The sequence below is a fragment of the Lycorma delicatula genome, chromosome 1, assembly GCF_047948215.1.
Source record: "Lycorma delicatula isolate Av1 chromosome 1, ASM4794821v1, whole genome shotgun sequence".
In the NCBI taxonomy this organism is placed as follows: Eukaryota; Metazoa; Arthropoda; class Insecta; order Hemiptera; family Fulgoridae; genus Lycorma; species Lycorma delicatula.
This window is the reverse complement of record NC_134455.1, coordinates 330,185,965-330,211,280: the sequence shown is the minus strand read 5'-3', so window position 1 is coordinate 330,211,280 and position 25,316 is coordinate 330,185,965. Positions and strand designations below refer to the sequence as shown.

The window sequence follows — 25,316 nt, the reverse complement described above, 5'->3', positions numbered from 1 at the left end:
AGCGCCACCTAGTATTTCAATTTCAAACTATACGGCATAACTTCACAGACATTAATTGTAGGGGAGAATGTTCTCTACATTTTTTGTTTTAAAACTTTTCTCTAAAATGCATAGATTCAGAGAAAAACGCATTTCAAAAACTTTTTCAGTTTTTCTAAAAACTTTGGGAGGAATGGGAGGGAGGGTGTTAAAAATCTGGAGTTAAGCTTCCCTCATCACCCCTAACGCATGGAGAAAAGATCAGTCGGTAGGTAAGGATTTTCAAATACAGTCTATTTTGATAACCCACCGGGTTGGTCTAGTGGTTAACGCGTCTTTCCAAATCAGCTGATTTGGAAGTCGAGAGTTACAGCGTTCAAGTCCTAGTAAAGCCAGTTATTTTTACACGGATTTGAATACTAGATCGTGGATAACGGTGTTCTTTGGTGGTTGGGTTTCAATTAACCACACATCTCAGGAACGGTCGAACTGAGAATGTACAAGACTACACTTCATTTACATTCATACATATCATCCTCATTCATCCTCTGAAGAATTATCTAAACGGTAGTTACCGGAGGCTAAACAGGAAAAAAGAAAGAAGAAAAGTCAATTTTGATGACAAATTGCCTGTACTATTTTAAAAGTTTCGTCTACGATAAATGTACTAAACTAAAATCAAATTAGAATATTTATATTAATTTAAATATCCTACAAACAAAAAATTAAACCTTAAGAAATAAATCATAAATTAATGATTCCTAACAAAAAAATATTTGCAGCAATTAAGTTTTTACAATAATTTATAATAGAATAATCTCAGTACTATACTGATCAGAAATGCTGTGCAGAAAACGGTCACAACAAACAGGACCGGTAGATAGTCTACAGGAATTCAAAGATGCAAAATATAAATAAATAATTGCAGAGATGAGATCTCCACTTAAAATATATTATAGATAATTGCTAAGGAGAAGATTCATGTTTTCCTGATCGACTACATAAAACTTGTTGGGAAAACAGATATAATTCTACACTGCGGTATAATTTTTACATCGCGTGAGGAATCTAATGTTAAATAATTTACTTTTTTGCTTGTCTACTTCGCGGCAAAATATACAGTTATTAGTACAAAATAAATAAGCAAAACCGTGCAAATAATTTTATATTCAGTACGGGTACAGTAATTATTAAACAGGTAATTTGCAAAATGATGTAGCTTTATAATCAAACATGAAATATTTGCGCGCGCACACACACACACACTTCATTGCCAATACGAAAAACCGCTATAAAAAAATCTTTTTGAAACTGCAACAAGTGGGAGAAAGTTTAAAAGTATAAACTGGAAGGAACTAAGAGCAGATGTGAACAAAAAACCAACCAATTCTCTAAACCAACCGCTTTTTTTACGTATCACACAGACAGCCGCCACACCCGACACCGACAGCGGTAGTCCACATTTACTTAGCTTGTATCTCCCGTCACGTATACATATTTGGAGCCCTACATTTGTACGTGTCATCAAAAGATATCATTGACAACAGCCAACAATTAAATTGTTGTAGTTAAATTAATTTACATTTTATATCCTTATAATCTAATAATTAAGTCAAAAATATCCTATTGGCAATAGTCACAGTAGAAAAGCATACCGTTAATATAATACGAGTCCATCAGGTTATTGGGGATAAATCTTATTTAAGTCTCCTTTAGAAGGGATATATAAAAATAACAAACATCGCAAATTATAGATGAAAAATAAAACGAACAATAACGTGTCCGCCTAGAACAAAACACCATTTGTATTAAGGACATCGCTGAATGAGTTATTAAAGGCTTTCTACTTATCTTCCTCATCAATGTTCTCATTAGACGGTAAGGTGGTTATCAGATTCTAGATTACTTAAGAAAAGAAATATAAATGGAATCTCAAACTTATAAAACGATGTCAGGCGAGATGCAACAGGAAAATGCAATGTAAAATGACTATATACGTGTTTCCGGTTTTATTCTAGCGTAGGTAACGAGAACAATTGTGGAAGCGCCACGGTTCAAATGGAACGATGTGATTCATGAATAGCTCCGACAGTTTGTGAGGTTGTGACACAGTACACTGTTAAATACCAACAACGTCTGGAAAGTCATGTCAACCACTTAACGATCAATCTGTTTAATAACAGCGGGGACGTCCGAAAGTGGAAACGTCTACATGTGTTTGACTAGGGGCTGCTCGACCTACCGGGTTGGTCTAGTGGTGAACGTGTCTTCCATAATCAGTTGATTTGGAAGTCGAGAGTTCCAGCGTTCAAATCCTAGTACAGTCAGTTATTTTGATACGGATTTGAATACTAGATCGTGGATACCGGTGTTCTTTGGTGGTTGGGTTTCAATTAACAGCACATCTCAGGAATGTTCGAACTGAGACTGTACAAGACTACACTTCATTTACACTCATACATATTATCCTCATTCTTCCTCGAAGTAATATCTGAACGGTAATTACCGGAGGCTAAACAGAAAAAAAGAGAGAGGTAGGAACTACTCAATGACAACTTGCAGTACTATCCCCAAATGTAGTGATATTTTTGTTTACTTCTATACTTTTTTTTTATAGTGACAAGTTTATTGCTCTTTTTAATTTCTACATTATGAGACTATCGACTCGCTACCGCTGGAATATTTGTTTGGTTGAGTATTTATTTGTTTACCGTTTGATTTTGTGGACTACGAAAAAAAAAATCATTTACTAATGAACTTTAATAACCTTGCTTACTGATAACGTTAGTAAAGTATTGACGTATTATGGGAATTCCTTAAGAACTCCGTATCATGTGCTTATTATCAAACGATTTACATATGGTTCCATTTAAGGAGCCGGTTGTAAATATACTAATTGTGGGGGAAAAATTAACTGCAGCGGTACGGTTTACAAATGCCTAAGTCGGCAAAATCGCCGTCTGAACGGATAATCTAGAAAATAATATAGCATTTCATCCAAAGCTCATTTTGTATACAAAATTAAATACGTTTGAAAAGTTCCTTTTAATGACTTCTGAAGTCCGAATAATAATCAGAATACTACTTACATCCATTTAGTGAATAATATTATAAATACAATATTGAAATTTCACCGCCTTCTGATGCCTACAGCAATAATATCGGTAAAATTGAATATCATCGATAATTTAATAAAATGAGATATTAAGTAAATTCCCGTACACTTTTTAACTAAATCAAGATAACTATTGGCAATTCTAAGAAAACTTAAAAAAGGAAGAGAGGTAATCAGCCTGATTTTGTTCCCTTCAATGCAGTCCTTTCTTTTCTTAGACAAAAACGGGCTTACGTAGGCTTGTAGAGTAACAGTTAGGAATCAAACAAAACCGATTTCAATCGTAGTTTATCAGGCTTTCACGATCTTAAAAAAACCAATGCAATTGTATAAAAATATTTGTAATAAAATCTGATCATTCGTATCGAATATCCGAATATGAGATTCATCCTTTACTTAAACTGCTTTATAATACAGATTTCAATAGTAAATACGAGTATTTTATTTTTACTTAGACATTCGATAGAATGTTACAGAACAGATTGCTAATCGACAATGAAGAATTCCTATTACGAACGAAACAATAAAAATCTTGATATCTGATATGAGAAACAAAAAACACAAGTCTACTTGCTCTAAAGTGTTTTGGTAATTGTCGAATAAACTTATAGACTCAAATACATACGAATAAATATATAAAATATAATATATATAAATAAAATAGTATAATACTACATAATATTAGATGACTGAACTAGAATACCGTTTATATATTTAAAGTGTATAACTGTAATATTATAAAAGCAGTCATAACGATATAATTTCTCAATTAATGAAATAACTCCATCGGGAAATGTCTTCTTCAAAGATAACAAACAGTAAATGACAGGTTCATAATTGTTATCAATCGACGATAAATTTTCTCTAACTGTCAAAAATACATATATCGATGGAGAATACAAATAAACGTAATTGTTAAATACCAAAAACTTGTTTAATATTATATCAAGTTTTTAACTTTTCTTTTCCGTCATTTATGTTCGTCGATGTAGATTTTAATATTTTGCGTAACATTTATTAAAAATAAAATAAAATAAACATTGTTTTTAATATTCGTGAGTGAATTTTAAATAATTTATAATGTATTTACGATTACTACTTTTAAAACTTCCGCTATTACCTCATACTACACATATCTGTAATATTTAAATAAATAATATAATATGTTAGCAAGTTTAATTATTACAAAACTTCGTGATTATAATTTTTACATGTTATGAAAAATTAAAAAAAAGAAACAAGTATTAAATCTTAATGATTCTGAAAAAAAAACCACTTCCGCAAATATATGCAAACGTAACCACAATGTTTTTTAGAATGAAATTTACAGGAAAATATAACTTTTACAATAACAGCATGAAAAGGTAGAAGTAGAAGAATTTCGCATAATTCTCATACAAACGTATTTATTAAGTGGGTAATAAACGTGGGTGCATTACAAACAACCGAGCAAGAAAAATAAGTACGTGTTTATACTACGTTCCAACCAAGTATTTATACTTGTTTCTAAAATATCTATTTTCGTTCCTTCGTAAAAGGAAAAACGAACTACAGAGAACGGAATCCATTTTATTTTTGAAACACATAACACATGGTTCAACAAATATTTGCATACACATGTACATTTTTATAATGTAAATATATTCTTTTAGTTTAATTAATAATTCAATAGAACAAAAGAAAACTTACTAAAATCCTACTTGAAATAAATTTGTCTTTAAAATTCGCTTAGAGCAAAAATATTATAATAGAGTACGTAACGTACGAAGTTCGTATACTTAAGAAATAAATCGTACGTTTACGCAACAATTTAACTAAATTAAACCACAGTAAAGACCAAGGGCATTTTTTAACCTAAATTAATAATTACAAAAAATGTAATAAAAATAAAATGATGAAAATTATATAATTATAATTTTGAGGTATATTATTACATTTTGAGTAAAAATTGAATACTTTACACATCAGTAAATATCCGATTTGAAAGTTTAGATCAAGATATACGATGCGAAGAAAGCCTAACAGGTTACGTTTTCCCGAGTTCAAATGAGTACGGTAAATTACCCACGGGTAGGAAGGGAAAATTTTTATATAATCAAGGACATTCAATAAGTATTTGTAATTCCATTTATTTACACGACATTGATTGCCTACACTTATCACAAAAATAAAAGCAAAATTTAATAGGAATACTCTAGTTTATACGTTCAAGCATAATAAATTTTCATTCGTTAATTTTTAACTATTTTATATCTAAGAACAGAATAGTATTTCTTTCCGTTGCCATTAGTAAATAATTCCTCTTACAAAGAACCAGTCAGTAGCTGGACATGAATTTTTCTGAAAATCTGCAAATCTGCTTGACATAAGAGCTTTGTGGAAAATCTGATGATTTTTTTTAATGCAATGCATTCTTGATAATTTCGTTATATGTATTTGCCACTTCCTTGGTCGTCTAACTTGACATCTACAAGCTCTCACTATACAACCTCTGTATCATAAAGTTTGTCAGACACATTTCCCCTTCGCCTTGTTTTCCATCCTTTTTATTTGATTTTAAGAAATGGAATATATATATATATAAGAAGCCATACTCTTTTTAACTGTACTGATTATTGATTTCGAAGTTTTTATTTTGAAGAGAGGACTCACTGTATTTATATCTGTTATATTTTACTTTTCTGTACTTACATATATATAAATATATCAGCAGCTGTCGTTTGTTTGAGTGTAAAATTCTTAGATGATAACGAGTATTTTAAAAGCACAACAACTTAATTAAATTGAACACTCAAAGAAATTAATTAATAATCATTATAAATTAATATATTTTAAGTAAAATTTATACGGTAACTTAATATTAAATCCAACTTATAAATAAAATAATCAGAAATGACTACGAGTCAAATTTCTGACTCGTATTCTAACAGGATGAAAAGAAAATTGGTTTAATTTTGTTCAAAATGAAGTGCTTAAGATTTTATACAATATTGTAATGTTTTTGTCTTATATTATCTAAATTGAAAAAAATGCTTAAAATTCATCTAATTTTGTCAGCTAGAATAATTTAAAAATTGTTCACCACTTCAAAATTTGGTAACTTAAATCCACTTTAAGTTATTACCCACTTAATTTAACCCACTAATTATTTATTTCGTAAAACACTGTACCATAAACAATTATACTAAATTTCAGTGAAACACCTCAATTCGTTTTTAGGATACGAATTTATAAGAAAAAATAACGACTGCGATAATGAAGCGTTTTCGAACATATATTTGTTAAAAATATTTCATCATTTTTACATCAGTAACCATTTACCAGAATTTGACAACCTACTTTTTAAATACTCTGTATGCAAGCGTTGTTGAGGTTTACAATTATTTTTATGAGCGAATTTAAAAAAAAAAGATTGAAACAATTTTACTCCACGACGGAAATCTGTTCTTCGCTATTCCTCAGATAAACGGCGAAAGAAATCAGAAATTATTGTATAATATAATCGTAGATACAATAAAATCAAATAGAGTCGTAAAATATACTTGTTCAGAGTCCAACAATAACCGATCATTAATTACAGAATTAAATTTTTGTTTAGCTACCGATATCTGTCGAACAATGTGGACGAGTGAAAATGAGAGTGTAGAATACAATAAACAAGTTTAACTTTGGCCAGTGTCAAAGACGTGCCGGGCCAAATTTTAATGTGCATATATTGAGTACGGTAATCGGCGTAGTTAGTTTTAGCGCTAATATAACACAATGAATATAATACTATTATCTATAATTTGGTTTAAATAATGTTCTGGTTAATATATATATAAACAAAAGGATTATAACTGTTATTTCAGTAAATCAGGTGCGTATGAAGTCATGCATAAATCGATAAATGGAATCACGTAACAAAAAAGGGATATATGAATCCTACCGAGAGGGGGTATTAAATGATTAGATGGCTGTATAAATATTATAGAACCAAAATCAGAGATAAATTTTTTTTTTGTATCTATTCATTATTCAAAAACATATTTTTAAATTACAAGAATAAGTGATTTGTAGGCGTCATGATGAAAAAACACTTTAGTTAGAAGATAAACCCTTCACAGGAATCTATTAAAAACATTTATGAACATAATTTTTATTTATTCTGTTAACAAAGTAATAAAATGTTGAAATTGCCCTATCGAGTAGACGGCGGAAAGGTTAAAAAAGTACAAAACTGACTATTTCATCGAGCGGTTCGCTAGATATAACTTGAAAAAGTTTTTTTTCCGTTACGAACACAAAACTAAATATGAAGAACGCTTCCAGAAAATGCATACTGATTTATCAAATCGATTATCCTTTGACGCAAGAATTACAAAAACTACTCGATAACTTTCTAAGAAGATGATGTGTTAACTTTTGTTACTTTTTAAACCTTAAAAAATCGTCTCATTATTAATGTAGAAAGAATACTACGTGTGTGTAGATTTGTGCGCGTGTGTATGAGTAAGGGAGGGATGAAAATAACAAGTCTCTTGAAATGTTTAATTCTATCTAATTATTTCCTTGTACGAAGTAAAGGAAGTATTCTAATCGTGAAAAATTTCGATTTTCAGATTTCAACGGAAATATCCATTTTGACCAGTTTCGGCGTGACGTCTGTACGTATCTCGCATAACTAAAAAACGATTAGCCGTAGAATGTTGAAATTTTGGATTTGGGACGGTTGTAACATCTAGTTCTGCCCCTCCCCTTTACCATTACCGTTTACCTTTGCCGTCTACTTGACCAAAAGTGTCCAAAAAAGCCCAAAATCCAAACAAATTTGAATTTTTGACTTTTTCTTAACTGCAGCAATAAACTCTCCTTGACAGCTTTTCAACGATAATAGCGGTATTTATTTTCATTGGTTCCAGAGCTGTAGTAAAATAAAATTTTAATTAATGAAATATTTGGAGTACATAAAATAGATAAAATAAAATTTTATATACTTTCTATTGTACTCCCCGACACCGAGATATTATATAAACTTAATAATGTCTGTTCTTCTGTTTTCTTTTGCAAGGCTTTTGCAACTTACTCCGCCTTGAAAGTTATCGAAATCCGTAGCGATGATAGCTTCCTAATAATTACCGACTTGAGAGCTAGAACTGTAGACGTTCTGAATCCATCGTCCAGATTATTCACGATATCCTTTCAAGGATAAATAAGACTGCGGTACTGGATGGGTTCCTGGCCATTGTGGCATCCTCAGGAACGAACTGGCCGATGAGGCTGCCAAAAGAGCTGCAATAAATAGCATCCGAGTACAATCGACATGTGAGACTTTATGAGATCAGTCCGTGTAAAATTGCCGGCTCAGTGGAATAGGTTCTGGTTGCTGAGTCCTCCCACGGCATTACATAACATCCGGGAGAATGTGCTCGAGAAACCTCTTTCCCCGAGCAACAGAAGAGACCAAGTCAAGTTAACTCGGCTAAGGATTGGGCACACCAGGGTTATCCAGACTCATCTATTTGGCTCGCCTCAGAATATCTACGAGGTTTGCAAGGTCAAATGGTCCGTGCACCATCTGCTCGTTAATTGCCCAATCTTTGGAACCATCCGACAAAACATAGACCTGGGTTCAGATATGAAATTTTTACTAAACCGGAAAGATGTTATAAAACGTCTGTTGCGGTTCCTCTCCTACAGTGAAATGAAGAATAAGATTTAGTGATTTTTGTCTGATTTATGTATTTTAGTTTTAATTTGTTGTTGTTACTTGTCTATGTTTATTATTTATTGTTCCTATTTCTTTATTGTTTTATGTAATACTACATGATAGTGTTACTTTAGTCGCTAATGACTATAATTATTGATGCGACTGTAAATAAAAGCATTAAAAAAAAAATTATTTACTTTTCATATTAAATGAAATATTTTTTACAAAGGTTAATAATTATTAATAAATCAATATATTTAGATTAAATAAAAAGTTAAAAAAATATGTATATGATGAAGTCGTATGTATATGTATATGGTGAAGTATGTATATGAGCTCGTTTGTATATGATGAAGTCACATTCGAACCGTTGTGTGCATGATTACGGATCCGACACGTTCTCGCATAACTACTAAGCAACGCGAAACAAAATTATATACAACTAATATAAAATGCTGATACGGACACCACAAAAAAATGTGATGCAATTGTGTAACTGTTCACTTTATTAAAGGATTGGAGGATCGCATCTCACTTTCAAATGAAATAAGTTTAAATGAAATGCAGCAAAAAATATCATATGTAATTTAATAGGCGTGAAAGGAAGTCATGTGGTGCCCACATCAATTTTTTTCCATTACCATTTTAACAGAACAAAAATTTTATTTTACAAACGAGCAATTACGTAATATTGTTCTGTTAGCATCGATTTATTTAACTCGTTAATACAATATTAACAGTTTATTTATGTATTTATTTTTTATTTTTTTTTTATGGCGACTATGAATAGGGTAGAGAAGCAAAATATATACGAGTATACATTAAGTAATAGTAAGTACATAAAATTATTACAAAAGTGTATATAAAAATAAAACAAACAATTTTTGATGACAAAACACATTATAATAACTTTTAGATTTATTTAACATTATTTTGTTTAAACATCATTATTACAACAAAATATATAATAATAACAATATACATTATAATACAAAATTGTATATGCTAAGACTATTTGTAATACAGCTGACTACTATATTATCAAGCTACTGTAAATTAAAATACATAAACACTGGTATATACTGAATGCAAAACTTCAATAATAATTAAAGAAAACTGATTTTTAATAAGCTACAACTTTTTTCAGCTAGAAAAATAAAAGAATACAGAAAAATATTTTTCAAGCGGTTATTTTCAGTTTGTTAAGACTAACATAATTTCGTTTTACTCAATAGAAAGAAAGGTACTTCTTAAAGCTTCATGCTATTAAGATTTATAACAAATCAATCACAGTATTAATACAAATATTCCACTGTTTATTATTTATAAACTGAAAGCACAAATAATTTGTAAACAGAAAGACTTAATAAAGTCTTTGTAAAGACTTAATAAAGTTTCCTTTGTTTTACTAACTTTAAACATATTTCAGACTTGCAAATGAACAAACAAAAAGTAGTAACGTAAGAAATTGATAATTAATACGTATTAAATTGATAACTGAAAAGAAATATTATTTTAAACTATTTTATGTTCACTGGGAGTACATTACAAAACATGGAAAATCATCATACCAGAAACATAAGACGTTACGGATCAAATACAAGCAGCAAATTTAATATATATATTTCTCTTTTATGAGGTTTTTTAATTATTAATTAAATTATTAGAACAAGTCGTAGGCGGTTGTAGTATGACGCACGCACGTGTAACGTTCGATCCACACATATTTCACGAAAAAATTGCTCTACGGCTCCAGTACAAATGTAGAATTACTTAACATTGCTTTTCACATTTATTAAAATTAACATTATTCTCTTCATTTTTAATATCACTTACCATCTATGACGAAAACCGTTATTTGCTTATGAAAACAAACATTCACTAGACTACAGACAAAATATCTCTTACGTGAACGATGAAAAGCGATTCGGAGATAAATAAGACCATCCTCGAATTTGTAGCTTCTATTCGACATAATTATACGAAAAACAATTATTTAAGCACATGAAACCTATGTAGCATATCGATGAAAATGTATTATTTTGTACTCAATTTTACCTACCAATAACATGTACCGTACGCTAGAATAGGCATTATTTCTTTTGCCCGTGAATTTAAAACTCTGTCGCGTGTTTTTCGGAAATTATATCAGTATTAATAGCTATTTAAAAAAAGAAAATTAAGATGGAGATAAATATAGTGCTGAAAATGAAATGTGAATAATAGATTGCGCATTAAAGTGACATGTGTACAGTTATTTTCGTACGAAGGTGATTTGACGATAATTTCAAAGCAGTCGTTCACAATAGGATAATACCTACATTGTAACATTTTACTAAGCGAACACGTGAATCATAATCTTTCAAAATTAACAAAGTATCGGCTATAATTAAATTACACTATTACCTTCAAATACAGTACCACTTGGTTCGTTTATTTTTACGGATGAATTTTAGCCTAGTAGAAAATTACTTAAATTTCTCGTAAAACTTGTTCATAGTTAATTCTCTTAGTATACTAATTAATGAATGAAATAAGCCCTTAAAAAATAAAACTCATTTAAAGAAATTTTCTTTCGGATTGCATTCCAGTATTTTTGATTAAATGGTTAAAGCAATGTTTTAGAACATTATCGTTATTTAATTTTTATCGTACTTTTCATACCAATTAACTCTGTTTCCAGATTACGCCTGTACATCTCCTCTCATTAGAACCTTCACGAGAAAAAGGAAAATATTATACCTAAACTAATAATAAAAAAAAACGTGTTAAGCCGTATTACAAAGAAATAATAGTTAATACGTACCGCTTTTTCGCTAGGTTAGTCTGTTGAGTACTACATCGGAATCTAATATTGGATGCGATTAATAAATAACATGCATAATTAAAATTTAAAAAAATGAATTATGTTAAATGTTTTTATACTAGCTGCATGAAAAAAAATCGCATAACTTATCTCGACGGTTATTATAACAATTACACATTTCAAATTAGAATTTGTTAAGAATCAATCGGTAGATACGTCATAATGAACTGAAATCCACTTTACTTGGGTTTGAGTTTTTCGTAATACGTTTCGCAGAAGCGTTACACAACTACTCTGAAGGCGGGATATTATTAATTTAAAATTCATAAATTATAAAATATATTTGATTCATGTACAATAAATCCAGTACTTTTCCTAAGGTCACTGCTAAATGAAACGTTTCATTTTAAAATAAAGTATTATTCGTTTATTCTGAATTACAGAAAAAAAAATACGTTAAATTACATGTATTATACAAATAAATAGTGTCAGAAAAGAATAAACAATGAAGATGTAAAACACTTTATATTGTTAAGTGATAACGACGGAAACTTTCTGGTACAGTGAGAGATAATTAAAAATGTAAATTTTTTTAGGACTTCTGCATTTTAAATACTTTAAGAAATAAATTACTCTGCACTAATTGAATATTTATGTTTTGAAAATTAAATTAAAACTAGCACATTTCAACCGCATAACAACTGTGCGCATTAATAAATCATGATATTAATTTTTAGTATTTCTTTTTTTAATTTTAACTATCCAACAGTTACTAACGAAGTCGTTAATAGTTGCTTTAAAAGTACAGTTAATACATTAGCGTTTATTAGCCGATCTGTATTACATTATTTGTTTTGGCTAGGTAGTCCATGATTTCAGCGTAAGATTTCATTCTCGCATACTTTTTTTTAACCGATAATAAAAATAGTATTTACCCTCTCCCCCATCGTTTAAATAAATAGATTTTTACGATAGAATTAATTAAGCTTTTTGATTTTTTTTCAATTTTTCGTGAATAGTTTAGATTTCATTTACGTCGTATATTCTTTTTTTCTTTTTTCTGTTTAGCCTCCGGAACCACCGTAAGGTATTCCTTCAGAGGATGATATGAATGAATGTAAATGAAATTGTAGTAGTCCGTTCGTTCACTGAGATGTGTGGTTAATTGAAACCCAACCACCAAAGAACACCGGTATTCACGATCCAGTATTCAAATCCGTATAAGAATAACTACCTTTAATAGGATTTTAACCTTAAAACTAGAACGAACAAGAGCAATACAGGGACCTGCCATGACTGTGGTGAGCGGAACACCGCTGATCATATAATATTCTCGTGCGTAAGATGGAGGAGCCTTAGGGCCGATATATTGGAGCAAGATCCAGTAAATGCAGATAACATCATCAGCATAATGTTAACAGACAGGGTTTCCTGCAGTAGAATAGCGACTGCGGTGACTACCTTAGTTAGATCTAAGGCAGCAGAAGAACGAAGAAGGCAAGCCGGAAGAAGGTAGTCGATCCGAAGCAAAATAGCAGTTGCCGGATGTTGTGTGCGGCCGTTTGCGGGGAGGGGTGGCGGGGTCTCTCCGGAGTCCTTGTCCGTCAATGACCCTCAAGGAACGCTGCCTGGACTATCCCAAAACGGCAATACGAGCGCCCGGGTGATCGTGCAGGGGCTGTGTGCATATGATACGGATTAGGTCCAGCCCCTGCACGATTATAGGGGGAAATCTTTAGCGGGTGAGAGCCCGCACTTGCCGTCAGAGCAGGCCTGGCGGCGGCTGGCAGAGCTTTTTCCTCCCCTACGGTAAACAAAAAAAAAAAAAAAACAATTTCCTCACACCTATTAAAACTACACTCCCTGGCAATTATAAATCAGGTCGAATCTTGAAACTCGACGGTGAAAACGTAATTACAGAAAGAACACAAAATATTTTAATTCTATTTTAAATATTAATTAAAATCATTTAAGGTGTGATCGGCAAAAGAATCTCACATTAAACATGGAAGTGCAAGCTATTAAAAATCATCATAACGGTACGATAAGAAGATTTACTAAGTCAACATTTTTCAAACGTTAATTGGAGTGAAAAATAAATACAGAAATGTAAGTTTATAAAACTTACTAATTTTCACATTCACATTACATAAAAAAAAAATAAAAAATCAAAAAAATCAGGCACAGTGAAGAGCATGAAATGATCGACAAAAGTCAAGAAAATAGGAAATTTGGAATAGTCAGGCATACTATTTAGTAAAAAATATATCCATAAATAACTACACATAATTTAAAATTCGTGAAATGTAATTTTTTTTAAAAGTATCTCCGAAAACTGAACGATGTAGGTTTTTATCACACGAGTGCCTTTCCAAGAAGTTTATTTTTAATAGGTCACTGAAAATTTACATTTCATCCCATAGTAGGGATTATTATATTACTAGGATTAACAAACAATCGAGAATCGTTGCCATAGACTCAACTTTTTATTTATTGTGAACAAAGCTTTCTCTAACAGAACAAAAACTTCGTAATTTATTATAATCTTTTTTTTAAACATGTTATAATTTATTAATCAGTAAATACACATTTTTTTTTTGTTATTTTGTTTTTATAAAATTTGTATCTATGACACATCACCTCAATTTAGTTTTTAGATTTCCATACGGGTATGTTAACAATCCGGTAATAGATTATCATGGAGTTATATTCTAAGCACAAAATTTTCATTACTTGGAAAAGTAGGTACGCAAAAAAATATCATAAAACAGTTCGAAAACCACATCTGTTGTAATAAGTTAAGAAGTACACAAAGGATATTTTCCGAATCAGTAAGTCAAACTTAAGTACCGCTAATAAAATAATTTTATTCATAACTTAAACCAGCATCTCTTTAACTATCGTACTACTTACTAATAGTACGGTAGCTGCTTTCATGATATATAGACGATTAAAATAAAGGTAATACAATAGTTAAAACTTAGACATGCGAAGGCCTCAGTGAGACTTATTGGCCGATGAAGTATGGAGTAAAAGTCAATTCTAAAAGCGTGTAGGCAGAGACCGATCGGCAGTGATGCGTTGTTGATAAACATCAGCGCGGACATCCTCGCACGTACATCACGCAGCTCTACGTCGTCCGCCGATTCTACTACTCAGTTCATCGATATTAATTTCGGAATAAATTCGTAAAGGGTACTTTCGTGTTATCAGTGAACTGTTGATAATTCATCGGGAATTTCTTTACGATTATTTACAATTCAGAATTTACGTTTATTTTCGTATTTTCATTTACTATTTCGGTTCTTTGCTACTATACGGTTTGCCTTTTTTTCTTTTTTTTTTTAAATAATTATTAAAAATTTATAAAATAAGGACCTTTTCACTTCAGTGTATAAATCATAATTTAATCGTTTTTATTGCTAATTTTACTTGCGCATTTCAGAAGTTTGCTGGAAAAGTCAGTTAAAATAATTTATAAATAAAAATGACAGAAATTATTTTTCAAATAAAAAATTGGAAAAGGAAAAATTTTCATTGGCATTTGATTTTTAAAATGAAAATTCATGAAATTTGATAGTAATACGATAGTTGCGAGATACTGGCCTAAGAATGATAAATTATTTTACTAGTCCTACTTTTTTTTTGTGTTTGTTCTCCTGCTCCCCTGGACCGGCTCAACAATCAACCATTACTCAGCCCAGGCGAGTGTCCTTGCAATTCTAATGGGCCTCCCCGCCTACCGGTATGGCAGGTCGGCTCACCAGTTCCGGATCTTTTTCTTATTTTCACCTTGCCTCTGCCTCTAACCGCTAACGCCAGGGACACCGGGCCCGGCTATGCCGTTCCCGGGCCCTGTCCCAGCACAGCCGGGTCTCGGTCGTATTTATTTTTTTTTAAAGTAACTCCTTCCACGTCTTGTAATCCACTTCCTTTGCTCGTATAACCTCAGAAACGAATCTATCTATTGTCCGCCGTTCCTGTTTACTTCGAAGCATATACTTTGCTGTAGTTTCCGGGGTAATCTCGTGTAAGTTACATCCTGGTTTAAGATCCTCTCAACGTGCACATTCAAAAAAGGTGTGGAAGGGAGTGTCCTCTTGACCGCAGTACACACAATTTGGGAGTCCTCTTCTTCTAAACCTGTGTAAGTATACACCAAATCCTCCGTGACGGCAGAGGAATTGTGACAGGTATTCCCCACGTTGCCGTGTTCCCCATCCAGCCTAGGTCCTATCTTAGCTTCTTTGTTCACGCCCCAGTTGTAACGGCGTTCCACTTTTCTTCCCATTCTTGTACCAAGAGATTAGTGGCATTAGATTACTCGTCGTACTTAAGTTTGACGTACTGAGCGGAAAATAATCTGTAAGACTCGTTTACTTTTATATACCTTTATTATAAAATGAATTAAAAACGCGGAAAAATTAATTCTCTGCAAACTTTAGTATCAATACCCTCTTCGCAGAACGAGAGCCTAATGCACGTACCAGGACACATCCTTAGGGTAGGGGTACGTCAAGACCATTATTGAGATGATTAGCTATATTAGAAGAGTCAAATAAGAAGTCGCGGAAAGGATCGACAGTATCTGTATTATATTAGGATACTATCTAAGAGTGGACGATAAACCTGAAAAACATTACAAACCGGTAAGGAGACGGAGGTACCGATAATACTGCACATCTCAAGTCTTTGTGAAGCAAATATCCTACCGTAAGTGCTTCACTACAGATGGGTAAATAAACAGATAACACAAATACACAGTACAAATAAAGACATATTTCTGAAACGGTGCAGCAGTCTTTTCAACAGCCGTTGAGGTCATCAGCTAATTCATGGTCGACACCGATGAACAACGTATTTAAAGATAACCTGTTATAGGTATTGAATACTGTGCGGATGGAAACTACATTCGTTTTTCCAATACCCCTTACCCCCTTTTTTAAACTATATCATGGCTTCCTCTTGGATAAATATGTCGGAGTTAAAATAGTTCCCCGTGTAGGTTCTCCGAGAGGGAAGTACTAAAGAGGAGGTCATCAGAAAAAAGTTAAGAATCATAATAAACTTATAGTCGGTATGGTGAAATTTCAATAAAAGTTTATGAATGATAATTTAAAACAATAAATGGATGGGTTAATGCTAGATACAATAGGAATTAGAAAGTTTAATGGAAATATGAACAGAATTTTTGGCCAGAGAATAATCAGTAGTAAATGTTTGACTCAAAAAAAAAAAATATATATATACTCAACGATGTAATGAACACAAGTATAGCGGGCGGTGAGTACATTGCGTGCGAGAGAGATAGTTGATAGGTCGAGTGGAACAGTTATGTATTCCTTTACGAAAACATGTCGTATAACTCCGTATACTTACATAGTATGCAGTAGATTGTCAGACCCACCGGCTTGTTCTAGTAGTGAATGCGTCTTTCCAAATCAGCTGATTTGGAAGTCAAGAGTTCCCCAGCGTTCAAGTCCTAGTAAAGTCAGTTATTTTTACACGGATTTGAATACTAGAATTTGGATACCGGTGTTCTTTGGTGAGTTGGGTTAACCCACACATCTCAGGAACGGTCGAATTGAGAATGTACAAGACTACACTTTATATACACTGATTCAATCATTCTCATTCATCCTCTGAAGTATTATCTGAAAGGTAATTACCGGTGAGTAAACAGGAAAAAGAAAGAAAGTACATTGTCGGAGTTGTTACAACATATATAACATTTTTCCTGTTTAGCCTCCGGGAATCACCGTCAGGTATTACTTCAGAGGATGAATAAAGATGATATGTATGAGTGTAAGTTAAGTGTAATCTTGTACAGTCTCAGGTCGACCGTTTCTGAGATGTGTGGTTAATTGAAACCCGACCACCAAAGAACACCGGTATCTACGATCTAGTATTCAAGTCCGTATAAAAGTAACTGCCTCTACTAGGATTTGAACGTTGGAACTCTCGACTTCGAAATCAGATGTTTTGCGAAAACGCGTTCACCACTAGACCAACCGGATGGGGTTAACTTATAAACTTTTATCTTTTATTTAAAAATACTAATTTTTAATACTAGTAGTAATAAATACCTGATTTTTACGAACGACTACTGCACTAGTTTAAACATATCCTAATTACTTTATGCATTTCAAAACAATAAAATGAGATAATCTTACGCATGACAAATTTTACGTATCATTTGATCAGTATTAATCAGTAATTGATTTTATTTATAGAGATATTAGTCATGACAAATTTTATATGCGAAATGCTGAATATTCATGGCATGATGATGTTATGAGTTTGAAGTGTAATACTTTATACAGTTCAGTCTTGAGAGAGTATTCAGCATACTTGCGCGATAATTTCATGTTACGCTTTGTTTAAATCATACAGCGAATGAAAAGCATAGTGAATGTGTTAAATTTGATGTCTGTCGCGAGTGTTTAGTTTAGACTTGTATATTCTTTAAAATTAAATTACAGTATTTGTTATCATCCAATAATTATGGAGGACGTTCATTTTGTATCAAAACTTGGAGATAAAGTGCTTAATAGGCAGAACAGTGAAATCGTTTGGAGAGTATATAACTTTATGAAAAAAGAGGCGTCAATAAATGTCCCAACAATCCCGCTAACAAAAGTTCGAGATCGGGCTGCTGAAGCCACTGGCGTTTCGACCCCACCGATTACGAAAATTAAAAATAAATTTGAAAAAATGACTGTTTCCAATTCTGCTTAAACGAGTTCGGATAATCAAGTGTTTCAAAATAATTTTTCTTAGTCGTTCGTAACCTCTAACAAGTGCCGGGAAAAATCAAGGCCAATAACTAGAACGGACGATTTGATGAATGTGTTCTTCGTAGATTGGTGTATAACGTTCACATAATAGAAAATCGTCATCCGACAGCCCAGTTATTGCGCGGAGCACTAATAGACAGGATTAATTTTAACGGTAGTGAAAAGAGTATTCCGAATTATATTTATAGATCTCGGTTTTAAGTGGCGAAAGACCGAAGATAATCTTCTATATCGGTGGAAAGGAGTGATCTACGGGACAAAAGGATAAAGTATTTGCAGGTCATAAAATATTACAAAGAATCCGGCCGTAACATTGTTTACACGAACGAAACTTACCTCCTTAGTAAGATGTTTCTGGCAAGTCCTGAGAAGACTACTGAGGAGAGCCCTTCGACAACCGGTCTCTTAAGGGTGAGCGTTTGATCGTTATCCATACCGAAGGAGAGAGAGGATTTGTTCCTAATGTTCTCAGTATGTGGCAGGCCAGTCACAGTTCAAGAGATTACCACATCTAAATGGACATGATTAATTATAAGAAATGAATCGGTGAAAAATTATTACCTAACCTTCCTAAAGAACCACAAAGTGTTCTTCTTGGCTTAAACAAAAAGGAATATGATTTTGAAAGCTTCCTTAAACCGCAATTATATGAAATAATTGAGTGCAACCAACAGAAATTCGCGCGCTACCTTTTGGATGACATGTTAGAAAAAGGCCATAATGTATTACGTCTGCATCCATATCATCCAGATTTAAACCCAATAGAAATGAAATGGTCAGAATTAAAACAATACATTCGCAATTGAAGTACGGAATTTAATACTGAAGGAGTGAAAAGTCTGTTTGAGGAACAAACCGATTTAATGGGACCAGAAGACTGAATACTGAAATGTTTCACACATGATACACACCGAAAATGAATATCGATCGCGACAGCCTTTAATAGACAATGCTTTAGGATCCTTTATAATTAGAAATAGTGTTAGTGACATTTATATGTCCAGCAGTGACGAATCATTAAAGTTTTGAAGAAATCTGACGGATGTCTCATACATGCAAGGTAATTAGATTAAACTATTTTTAATAAGCTATTTATGTTAATAATAATAATTACATTAATAAATTGCAAAAACAGCAGTTGTGTTGTTTAAATTTAAAAAAAACTGTAATCATTTTAGTATAAGATATATTCAGAATTGTTAACAGCAGTAAGCCAGCCGTCGGCCTATGCGCACAGCAATACGCCGCCCGCTATACACAAGATGTAGAGACCTACATATGATAAATTCACTATGTTTACCAAAGGGAATTTGACAGTAAAGTAAACAATCTAACTCTCAAAGTAGGCAACTCTAATCATCTTACCTCTAGTTGCATCTCAAGTGGTTTACTTGCGTCGCAGCAGTAAGAAAGACCGAAACGTTCATGTTAAGAAAAGTAACGAACCCTTTCTGACAAGTACCAATACATTAGAAATACTTTACTTCTTAGTAGGGCATTCATTCACACTACCCATAAAAATTATGTTAACGCGGGCGTGTCATGAATTCTAACTGGAAAAAAAATCACTAAATAACTCTTATCAATACAATCGAGAAAAATCGATCATGTAAAATAAGGTTAACTAATGCAGTAAATAATGCAAATGAAAACTAACTCGGGCTGGTAAGCAAACCATCTGATAAGACAACTGAACTTATTAACTGCTAATATAATGTTTTATTGAAACAATGTGTAGAATTTCAGCAGTTAACGTTCATATAAAAAAAATTCACGTTGTTTATTATATAACGTTAATGTATATTTAAAAAATATAATTAATAGATAGCAATGAATCTCGAAAGAGAAATTCAACGAAAAATTTCAATTGAAATGCGGTAAATGAAAATGTATTAAACGAGAATTCTATTTTTTCTACATTTACGTTATTACATTTATTTATGTTATTAATGAGTTAAATTTGCAATTGACTTTCTTGTTGTTATTTTTAATTAAAGTAATTATAGTTGAAGACATTCTTATCTCTTGGTTTAATGCCTTTTATAATGACAAAATAATTGCACGTTATTAATCATAATAAACCGTAATATTTGTTACATTAAGTTTTAAATAAACACGTGTATATGTGTATAAATAAAATAGAATCATAATAAAGACAATAAATATATTAACAAAAAAACTATTAATAATAAATATAAGTTTTTATACACAAAGTATATAAAAAAAGTTCGAAAAAATAAACAAAAAATGATACTAACGACTCGCGTTAAAAGTAGGATGACAACCACAACAAAAGAAAAATTAAACTCCGTTCACATTACAGCCTCTACCTCCGACCCTAGTCGATCATTACTCGGTTTTAGTCATGCTTCAAATTAATTTGACCTCAACTACACTATTTTCATCCTTGCATGTGAAATACAAACCAAAAAACAGTACGTTTTAATTGTAGAACGATGTGTTCAACCATAATCGTATAAGTATGTTGGTAGACGGTTAGAAGAAAGACATTCTGATGAACTTGTTCCAACCAAATTAACAATCCACATTTTAGTGAAAAACAGACGTATAACTAACTCTGGTACTAAGATCAAAGCAAATACAAATTTTAAGATCAAAACTTTAACGAATTCTGCAGGCCTAAGAAAAATCTGTCGCTTCTGTTAACGCGTAAGTACGTTAAAGACTCGAAGACTTATGCGAGTCGATCAGCAGTTTATCACAACTGGTTTATCAGTCAGCCATCTCTTGAATCGGAGTACTTGCAGATTACAATCGGTATCTAGTAAAGATTTTTAAAACGTATTCTAAAAAGGGGTTTTTACCTTCACAACGATTCGCTTTATACTACTTAATTAAAAGAAGAAGTGTAACCGATAACATGTTGCTAAGACTTACTTTGGTAAAGTTTGTGGGTAAAGGAAAACTCGTTCCGATAGTCATGAAAAATATCCATGACGAAAACATAGAGTTTAACTTGCAGAGTCAGTATTCTGTATCATTTAATCGTTTACTTCAAAGTTTATCTACTCGAAGAATTAGTAATTACAAATTAGTATCACCGAATTTATTTTTATCTATATAAATAAATTATCATCGGGTTCTTCTCTCGACTTATCATCGTGTGAATTCTGCCTCCTGGACTCGCTTAAAACGAAAGACTTTCAGGACCATCCACACAAATCTAAAGAAAAGTAGAATTGAAAAATAATAATTACAAACGAAATAAATTTTTAATCATTTTACTTCCTTGTACGAAGTAAAGGAAATATTGTGATCGTGAAAAATTTCGGTTCCCAGATTTCAACGGAAATATCCATTTTGACTATTTTCGGCATGACGTCTGTACGTATGTATCTCGCATAACTCAAAAAGGATTAACCGTAGGATGTTGAAATTTTGGATTTAGGACTGTTGTGTATCTAGTTGTGTACCTCCACTTTTACTTGCAATCGACTGAACCAAATGTCTCCAGAAAAGCCCAAAATCAAAAAAAATATCTGGATTTTAGACTTTTTCTTAACTGCAGTAATAAGCCCTCATTGAGAGATTTTCAAATATATATGAAAAGCGGTACTTTGTTTATTGGTTCCAGAGTTATAGCCAAGTAAAATTTTAATTAATGAAATATTTGGATCTTAGGGGAAGGCACATCGATTCGAATCAACATTTTCTTAATTTTTTTTTTTAATTTAAATATATTGATTTAATGATTATTAACCTCTCATTGTAAAAAATTGTTTACGATGAAAAATAATTCAATAACAAGAAAAAATATCAGAAGTTTTTAATGAAATAAAATGTTATATATTTTTCATTTTAAATAAATATGTAAATGTAATTTAATAGGCGCACAAGGAAGTCATGTGTTGTCCACATCAGACTTTTTAAACGAAATAATAATAATTCATAAATAAAAATACAGTAACATTACCTTTTGATCGCAAAATTCTGTTTTCAATTGCATGTTACTATATCACCGAATAAAATGTGTCCTGCATTCGGCGTCGAGCGACTCTACCTGTGGCAGTCATACGTACGAATCCGTAAATCCGAACAAATTAATTTTTTTTTAATTCGAATCGCGCCGATGGTTTGAAATTTCTAACAAAAATTTTGAAAAAGAAATAAGGAACACATATAAAACCAACATCTATATACGCTTTGAATCTTAATTTAATTATTTACAAAGTAATGTTTCGGCATGCCCTGATAACGTTATAAGAGAGTGTTAATGTATTTTCTGAACCTACTTCTCCGTAGACGTTCCAATTCTGTTCCTGGGACTAGATCAGTCAAGAGTGAGATTTCAGATTTTTAATGCGATACGTTTATTTTTGATATGTATTAATAATTTAGTAACAATATTGCAATTAATATAAGCGGTTGAAACTATAGATTCTTGAAAAAGTGAATACAAAAATAAAACTTAGTCATCAGTAAAACCGCTAAAATACCTACTGAAGCATATTTCATACGTATAGGAAACCAAATATAAATTCACGATACGTGTAAAATATTTTACAAAGATAAATAACTGTTACAACGGTATGAAAAACAGTAATGAACGTATTCGGGTAATAACATAATTTGTTAGTTCTCGAAATACGGTAATACTGAACCCCGTTTTAACGACATAAAAATCAAATTTAACACAAGAAAATTAAAAGTTGTACGATCATGAAACGTAGTACTAACCGATTACTTCCGTAAAATTAGTCGAAAAACAAGCAATTCGAATACAGTAAGAATTAATTTTAACACTTAAAACGAGTTTACTAATGGTGCATAAGATTATTTCTACAATAAGTAGCACACATAACGAAACACATTATACGCACGCAAATCTACGTACATATTGTAATACCACCTAAGAAAATACTTCCTAGTATTATTGACGATCTCAATATTTCTACAGTGTGACAGTATGATTATTGTTTATCATCTGTGACGTCTCGTTAAAATACTGTTAGTTACTAACCTATGATATAATCGTAATATTGTTTTAAGATGGTGATTCAAGGTGATTTAAGATTCTATTATGAATCTATCGTGAATTCTATTATGATTCTATTTTAATAACGAAAGCAAAAAAGAAAAATATTCATTGTGATAATGCGGATTTCAAAATACCAAAGCCACCAGGAGAGACCAGTAATGTAAGTAAGTAAAGTAACTTAACAAATAATTAGTTACATAATTTTACAATATATCTATCTAAAAAAAAAAAAAGTAAAAATTTATCGAATATCTTCCGCATCGGCCCTTAAATCATCATATCACTTAGAATAAAAAAAGGAGCTGTACTCGGAAATTTTCTACATAATGAATTAAGATGAATATGTAATCGATTTCCAGTGGAATAGTCGGCATTCCTACAAATTTTTTTTCACAGTATAAAATCACGTGTAACAAGAGTATAACCTCGAAGCCGACCCTTTCAAAAGAGATAAAGGGATTTTCATTATAAAACAAGTGTACACATTTTAATGGATTACGTATACGTGTCCGATTTTATTAGCTACACACTCAATATAATCGGACACATTTAATAAGTACATTCAATTTTATACATTCCGCATTTTATATTAAAATTAAAGTAAGAATATTGTTAAATTTAAATACAGGATTAAACATATAATAATAGGGAAAGACTCTCATCCAGAATAGACATTCTTTGTTTGTCTTTATTTTTTTAAGAAAGTTATTATTTTTTAAAAATTAAGTAATTATTTTTTGTACATAAAGCGTGTACATAAATATAATTTGTTTTTTTTTTAAATTATAAAGAAAGAAAACATTAGCGTACACTAATAATTAAATAATATGATCATTTAACAGTGTAACAAAAACAATTCTGAATAACTCGTTCTATTATTGCAAGATTTTTTCCTTAGTACCGGGTGAAAACGTTTTGCTATTAAATATGTAAATTAAAAAACGGTTTGATATATAATTTTACGAGATTCAAACAAAATGAATACAACAGTAATGCCCGTGCAAAATTATCTAAAAAAGAATAATATAAAATTAATTGAACTATCAAGATGCATTAACTAGGATGTATGAATTTTACATAACAATCCTAGTTATATTATTTTGTTATTCCAGAATGAAATAATAGTAAAATGTTTACAATAAACAAAAATTCATGAGAATTCTGCTTAAAATGAATCTTAGTTGTGAAGCGTATTAAGTGTAAATAATGTAACATATGATTGATTATACCTAATTAGCCTTAAGGTGAATCGAAGACTCCCTTGTTTGCGAGACCGTGTCGTACACTTGAACCGTAAATCACTAAATGCTATCTTTGATCAACATCTATGATTTTTAACTGAACTTAACTAGCAAAAAACTCAGTTTAGAGTTGTTATAAATAGCACTTATTATAAAAAAGCACGCACACCTCAAGAATACAAAACAAGCCTGCGATTATCATTCAAGCAGAGTGACCTATACACATACCAATAAATATCATGGTACAAGCCAATAACATGAACAACAAAACAAAACCTATTTCGACATCGATACAAAATACAAATTACAGTTTAATCACATCTATTATAAATTACTTATAAAAATATAATATCTTCCATGACCTACATGCACAACAAATTATATTTCGTAACGCGAAAGGTGGCAAGAATATGAATATATTCTTATAGTGGAAATTTCGTTAAAAAAAATTATCATAAAAACTTATTTGTAATAAACTGTTAATGAGTTATTCGCCAATTCAAACTAACAACGTGATTCAGCCTTCACTAGGAGAATAATAATGCCATTTTTTAAAACTTTATTACCTCGCTGTTTTTTAAAATAGAATTAATAAGCCGGTAATGTCATTGTAGAGACCTGTTGATGAGAAGAGGGTTTTCTAATAAGGAACTATGAAGAACTTTCTTCGTTACAACTCAAAAAGAAGTA

General features: G+C 31.4%; 1 protein-coding gene across 3 annotated transcripts in view; it reads right to left on the bottom strand.

Moving 5' to 3' along the window:
- The window catches only part of LOC142334251 (facilitated trehalose transporter Tret1-like), a 220,480-nt gene that overhangs the window by 113,136 nt on the left and 82,028 nt on the right, over positions 1-25,316 (bottom strand). The window contains exon 1 of one of the 3 annotated variants that reach the window (XM_075382126.1): positions 11,590-11,728. The exons of the other annotated variants lie outside the window; for them this stretch is intronic. The gene's annotated coding sequence lies outside the window, so the exon portion shown is untranslated. Of the gene's footprint in view, positions 1-11,589; positions 11,729-25,316 lie in introns of those variants that run through there. 3 annotated transcript variants of the gene reach the window in all.